General features: G+C 40.0%; 1 long non-coding RNA gene across 1 annotated transcript; it reads right to left on the reverse strand.

Annotated features, from left to right (window-relative positions):
• Positions 1 to 379: 379 nt before the first annotated feature.
• LOC117313606 (uncharacterized) lies at positions 380 to 6,914 on the reverse strand. Its single transcript, XR_004528163.2, has 3 exons — positions 5,095 to 6,914; positions 3,629 to 3,831; positions 380 to 1,560 (listed from the first exon to the last, which is right to left on the reverse strand). It is a non-coding gene; the product is annotated as an uncharacterized lncRNA (long non-coding RNA).
• Positions 6,915 to 7,428: the final 514 nt, after the last annotated feature.

The raw sequence follows: 7,428 nt of genomic DNA on the forward strand, positions 1-7,428 counted from the left end.
GGGAATTTGTGGTTTCTGCTACTGTGTAGTTGTTGAATAATAAGACTCACCCATCTTGTATGACTTTCATGCATTTCCAGCTGAAGCCAACAGGAGGAATCAGATACACTTTCAAGGATCTTTGCCATCATATAATTCTTCAAGACTGATGCAATATATTTTAAGAAGCATAATTCAAAGATCAGAAGACAGAGACATATGTAGCATTGTTGTGAGTACAAATCACTTCTGTAATATTTACAGTTATGGATAGATAGTAGATATTGAGCAATTTGCTTTCTTAACAATTTCCATGAAGAAGAATGCAAAATTTCCAATATATTAAGTTTTCTGATGATGGTACTTTATTATATAAAACAAAGTCTAATATAATACTGGAGTAAATTTTGATACATTTTATGTGGAATCAACGTATTTTTATAATAACAAGAAATCATACTTCTTTTGTAGAAAATTGTATATCATACATTATTGGTACCAAAAAATATTTAATTTGATTTGCTTAAATACTTTCCAGATCCTCAAGATCTTATTTAAAAAAATTTAATGAAAATTGAACCCTGTAAAAAGTCACTGTGTGGTTAAGATTAAATTAAATCATATTCTTTCCCAGGCTTGGTATTCTCATGCTAAATGTTACCATAACATAGTTGTGATTTTAATCACCATGTCTTTCTGGGCCCAATTTGTTAAAATACAACAAAATGAATTTTAAAGTCTACATTTTTATGCATAATATTACATTGTACATGTTTTTCAAATATTTATGCTATTTACCTTAAATTATACTTTTTAAATTTACTTTTAAATTATACTGTTTTTTACCTTAAATTATACAAAGGAAAGGCATTAAGTTTCTATTTCCTTTGAGTATAAACATTATGAGAAGACACATCAGAATACCAGTGTTTAGAATAAAACATGAATTTAAGAAGTATTCATAATTTTCCTTATGGAATAAATTCAAACTTGTGGCGGTACGCAGTCCTCTCACTTTTGTGGCCTTTCCCGTTGCGGAGCACAGGCTCCGGACGCGCAGGCTCAGTGGCCATGGCTCACGGGCCCAGCCACTCCGCGGCATGTGGGATCTCCCCGGACCGGGGCACGAACCCGTGTCCCCTGCATCGGCAGGCGGACTCTCAACCACTGCGCCACCAGGGCAGCCCCTTTTACTTTTTCAAAAAAATGTATTTATTATTTATTTTTTGGCTGCGTTGGGTCTTCGTTGCTGCGCACAGGCTTTCTCTAGTTGCGGCGAGCGGGAGCTACTCTTCGTTGTGGTGCGCGGGCTTCTCAGTGCAGTGGCTTCTCTTGTTGTGGAGCACGGGCTCTAGGTGTACAGGCTTCAGTAGTTGTAGCACGCGGGCTCAGTAGTTGTGGCTCACGGGCTCTAGAGCGTAGGCTCAGTAGTTGTGGCACATGGCCTTAGCTGCTGCACGGCATGTGGGATCTTCTGGACCAGGGATTGCACTTGCTGGCGGATTGGCAGGCGGATTCTTAAACACTGTGCCACCAGGGAAGTCCAGTCTTTTACTTTATTAATAAAACTTTGAAGCATCCCTGTGTGTCAAAAACAGAACATTTAGAACCATCAGGTGATGAGGTATTGATTGTACAAAATCACGTCGGCACATTGAGTGAAGAAATTCACACAGGCTGTTTGTATTCATTAAGAACTGAAAGCAGAGTTACCACATAGTGCTTATTTTTACCATGTTGTCTACCAGAAATTTCACCATTATGTCACTGTGTAAAGAACTGAACTCTTTTATAGCAGCATTCTCTGTGGTCTGGTGTTTCCGTATGTAATTTGAAATAGTTTCCAGTAGATGGCAATATAGGTACCATATCCAAGTGGTCAGTCACATCACAGCAGATATGACTGCTATGATAACGGATATTATGGAAGATCATGGAAAGTAGCTTTAGTGTAGGGCATACTAAATAATTCTACTTATTTTTAAGTTAAAAACTTAACTCTTAACTAACAAAATGAGGTCAATATATAATGAAGAAAGTTTGACAAGCAAGGATTTTAACAATGACAAAATGCTCTGGAATCTAGTCCTATACCAGGCACTACAATAAATGTGAATTTTTCTCATTAGGATATATATATCACAGTTGAAGCCTTTACTGCATTATCTAATTTCATAGATTTCCAACTTGCCTATTAGCTCTATATCCTGACTTCATACCTTTGAGGCAGCCTGACCCTTTGAAACTTGCTGCATGTCTCAACAGCAAAGAATAGTAAGCAGGCCACTCCAGTCACACTTGCAGTAGCTTTTCTGGGTCAGCCTTGCTTCACAACCATCTCACTGCCCTTCTGTTTCAGAGATCTGGGCTCCGGCTGTATCTGCATTTTTCGTACCCTCTCCTTGCCTTTGGATTTGTACATTGATTTTGCTTTTCTAGGCTAGTAGGATTAACTAATATTCTCTAATAAGGATGCTGACTGAGCACCATCCCTGTTTTCTCCTTTCCCAGATTCTTAGTTCTTAGTTCCAGTTCCAGTTCATTCTCTTGACTTGTCATTGTCCCCCTGACAGAGTCTACTCCAAATCATCAGGTGAAGACAAAGTTCTCAGTTGTTAGCTGCCTAAAACATAATACAGATTACAAATGGTGACATTTTTGATTTCCGGCAGAATTCTTAGAAAGACACTCCGGCTACTCAGAAGGTGGATTGAGCACTAAAAATACTAGAGCACATCAAATGTAAATGACTCTGGTATTTCAGAAGGATGGAGAAGTCTGCCAATGTGTTGTTGTTACCACTTAAACATTTCTGATTTTAAATTCAGGAAAGTACCTCCAGACCAGAAAGCTGAGAAAAGAGATAGTTTTGTTTTTCAAGCACTCCGTTTTCCAACTTTAATTAAAATAGATGTCTTATGTGAAGATTCTTTTATTTATGTAGAATACACTGCTAAAATGTAGGTTTTTACTGTCTGAAAAGCCTTTACTGACCAGGAAAATGAGGCCAGGCTAACTCAACTTCATTTAAGTCCTCTGAAATTTCAAAGGTTTCAATTTCAAGCACTCTTCACAGTGTTTCATGCTAAGCTCTCTGGATAGGTCTGCACAATGCCAAATGAATTGCCAGGGAAGGAGTGAGAATGACAATTGACCAATCCTTGATTTTTATTCTTGAATCTGTCAAGACTACTCATTGGGAAGTGGATTAATGTTCACAGAAGCCTTTTAATGTAAGTCTCAGGCTACAGGGCTAACATTATGAATCCTCTTAGAAGGTTTGCAGCATTCTGCTCTGAAAACTCCTGAAGTTATATTTTCAAGGTTATAGGTGTGTAAAGATTTACTTAATTTGTGAAACTTATTTTACAGCTTTTTTCTCTCATCATTTAATAGATTGATGTCTTTTTACCTCTGTGAAGCATCCCTCTACCTATATCCTAAGACTATCTGACAAGTACCACAGGTATACAGGGGAAGCATTTCTTTTTGTTCTTTTTGGCTCCTATCATGCTAGGATGCCACCAATTATAATGCAAAAACTTTGGGAAGTAGGTTTCCATATTATATTTCCCTTTAAACATGTAGTGAAGTATTTCACATAAAATGAGTACCAGTAATTTTTTCAAAGATTGATTGATTGACCTACCTTTCAATATGAAGTGACGTAGCAGCCTCATGAAATGTTAGCTTTCATTTCCCATATTGCTTTTCTGACAGAACATGCATTATACAGGGTATTTCCTTCAATTTAGTTGAAAACAGGTGTTATAGATCATCCTCAGAAGATCGTAAGTGTGCATAAATTCATACATCTTTGGTAAGAATTCTTGAATTAAATGACTTCCATTTCTTTGGGAAAGGGGAAAAAATACAGAAAAGGCATTGCATGCAACCTGGTGAATGCTCAATAAATAGTAAACATCAGCTAGAATAAACATTTTGAATAAGTATTTTCAATAATTATGTTAAGTATGAAAATTTGATTTTGGGATTTTTCAAAATATTCTTTAACAAATTATATTTAAAAAGACTTTTACTCATAAGCATTCCAAATACATGAGAAAAAAGTAAGCAGATGACGGCAAATATCGCCAACAATGATGCTAATCATAATGGCAAACCCAACAGGAAGGAATTTATATACCGCTTGCAGAAAGACAAACAATGACTTTAGAAATTCTCTGGAGATCATGTCTTTTTTTTTTTTTTTAACAAAGGGAATACATGTTTTCATATAAAAAAACATTGATTAGTCTGTTCTCCTTGTAAAAATCTGAATTCCTAATTTTAAGGAATCAATGTTAGTTTTTTTCTGAGAGATTTTCACCTCAGAATTGGATATTATTAAAAGCAAAACTTTTTCAGTTTAAGTAGAAATATAAAACTTTCTCTAATATTTAATAAAACTGACATTAAATATTATTTTAGACATTCAAATAAAGTATTTGGGGTTTTTTTAAATATAAATTTATTTATTTTTGGCTGCGTTGGGTCTTCACTGTGGTACGTGGGCTTTTCATTGCAGTGGCTTCTCTTGTTGCAGAGCACGGGCTCTAGCTGCATGGGCTTCAGTAGTTGTGGCGTGCGGGCTCAGTAGCTGTGGCTTGTGGACTCTAGAGCACAGGCTCAGTAGCTGTGGCACACGGGCTTAGTTGCTCCACAGCATGTGGGATCTTCCAGGACCAGGGCTCAGACCCGTGTCCCCTGCATTGGCAGGCGGATTCTTAACCACTGCGCCACCAGGGAAGCCCTGAAAAGGTTTCTTTTAAAAAGTAGCTAATGCTGGGCTTACCTGGTGGCGTAGCGCTTGAGAGTCCGCCTGCCAATGCAGGGGACACAGGTTCGTGCCCTGGTCCGGGAAGATCCCACATGCCGCGGAGCAGCTAGGCCCGTGAGCCATGGCCGCTGAGCCTGCGCGTCTGGAGCCTGTGCTCCGCAATGGGAGAGGCCACAACAGTGAGAGGCCCGCATAACGCAAAAAAACAAAACAAAAGTCGCTAGTGCTATTTATACTCACTATATCCCCCAAATTATTTATTTGGTTTACAAGAATTTAGTGGATGTTTTTTTTCTTTTTTTTCCTTCTCTTCCCTTCCCTTCTCTTTTTCTTACCTTTCCTTTCCTCTTCTCTCCTCTCCTCTCCTCTTCTTTCTTTTTTTCTTTGTCTGCTCACGTTCTCTTCACCAGCAGGACGAACGTTCACTGCCAAAGGCCCAAGTTAACCCCTGTATCAGAGGATTTCCCTCAGCTAAATAGGAGCAAACCTATCCGGGAAGTTATACATTCCCACCCCAAAAGCACCCACCAGCACTGCCCAGGAGAGCCATCAGTCAACAACTGATTGAAATGAGGGTACATAAAACTGGCCCGCTTGCCTCACGGTGGAGAATGACTCTGCTTTAGTTCGTGTTCCAGAGCTTCCTGTGGGGTCAGGCGAAAGGCAGTGCTCCGGGCAAAACCACACCTTTCCTGACTTGCTCTCCTTCCGCATCCTGCTTCCCTCTCGCCCCTTCTCCTGAGAGCCCTCCCCTCCGTACATCACTTTCACCAAGTTTCTAGCTCAGGCTCTTCTTCTTAGGGAGTCTAGTCTACAAAAAAATTCCAAAACGTTTACAATTAGCAAGTTATGGATTGCTAAATATAGTCAGAATGAAAGACAGACATGAAAGATTACAGCTTGAAAAAAAAAAAAAATTCAAAACAAGACTCAGAACTTCTCTTTCAGCCTTGATGGGTTAACTGGCACTTGACTATGTTCCCATACTGGGCGTTTGACAACAGACAGCAAAGGATGATGAATCCTCAAGAGAAGTGAGACATACAGTTTAAGCCTCATGTTTGTGTTGCCTTTCTCTCTGGGGGAACTCTGACAGGACAGTGTGGAGGTAGAGCCTAAGAAGAGAACAGCGTTGCTAAGCTGAGGTGGTACAGATCAAAGTTTGAAGCTTCCGAGGTGATTGTGGAGCAGAGTACACGAGGAAAGGCTGCTGAGCAGAGGAAGGCATAAGAGGTCTGGTGCGGCGGGGCAGGGGTTTACCTTCAGGCATTTGGCCAAAGGCTGGCCTGTGCATGCACAGAGCAAAAAACTCAGCAAGCTCTAACAAAGACTGGCTGCTGTAGGGCTAGAAATAGCTCAGAGATGCAGCAGGTTATTCAGTGCCAGAAGATGTTGGCGTTCCAATCCAGACAGGGTGGAGAGAATTACTGATGACCTCAGGCATTCAGTGAAACACCATAAAAATTGTTACCAGGTGGTTTAAGGCTATAGAAGTGGGAAACTAGGAAAATGATACATAGAGAACTGGAGCAGTTGGTCAGTCTCACCTGGGAGAGAACTGGAGCAGTTGGTCAGTCTCACCTGGGAGTAGGGTGAGCCCTGCCTGTGGAAAGCACAGAAGTTTCAGGTAGATTTGAATCCAGGTCAGGTATGTAGGCATCCAGCAATGAGTTAAAGTGAACTGTGTGATGGAGGAAGAAGAAAGTGGAGTAGGACAAACAGGCTCAAGAGGGCTATTAAAGAGTGAAGCAGGGGATGAGGCAAGTTCAGGGCAGCGTGACCAGAACTCAACCTTGAATGTACCGGTGCCTCCCCACCTCTCCACCTCCGTTCCCAACCCTGTGCTGCCATTCTTAATATGACCCAGTCACATAGAAGTATATTTTGAGTCCATACATGTTACGATTTTTCTGTGTGGCTGCAGATTATTTTCATTGCTTGTTAACTTTTGCAGGCATCAGAATCAATGGGGAAACCCCTAGAATTTCTGATTCAGTAGGTTTGGATTAGGGCCCAAGAATCTGAATTTTTATCATGGTCACAGGTGACGCTGACACTAGGCCAGGAACCACATTTTAAGCATTACTGGGCTCTATTATAGTGGCGGAAGAGGACAGAGAAATCTTAATTCACTGAACTCCCTTTCAGGGGAGTATGTTATATTTTAGGAAGAAATACTTGTGTTTCGGGAGAGGAATCAAAATTCATGCTTAATAAAATGCCATAAAATTCAGGAGAGTCCTGTTCATTAGAAACCCTTTTTGCTTTGCTGAGCTCTGGCATGAGTTGGGACATGCATGTCTGTGGAGAAAAAGGGGGGCTAAACTTAACCTCTCAACATTAAATGGAGAAGAGGAATTAAAAGATCTCAGGAATAAATGGAGGGGAGAGGGGCCAGGAAGGCTTTGTGCAGAGAGGGAAGAGAAGCAAAAATAATTCTCTGGTAATGCAGACTTTAAGGTGGAACTTAGCAAATGGAAAATGTATAAAGGATTTTTAAGTAATTAGTTCTGGGTGATGAATTATCAGAAATGCCATGGGGCAAGAGAACGCTCTGCAAAAATGGAAAATTCTGCTGTCTGAACGCAGGAATTAGAGGATAATGGGGGAGCTGATGACTGGTTAAAGTGGCCTCATAAAAAAATGATTAAAATAACCATTTTATCATT

This window comes from Tursiops truncatus, chromosome 9, assembly GCF_011762595.2.
Source record: "Tursiops truncatus isolate mTurTru1 chromosome 9, mTurTru1.mat.Y, whole genome shotgun sequence".
NCBI classification, from domain to species: Eukaryota; Metazoa; Chordata; class Mammalia; order Artiodactyla; family Delphinidae; genus Tursiops; species Tursiops truncatus.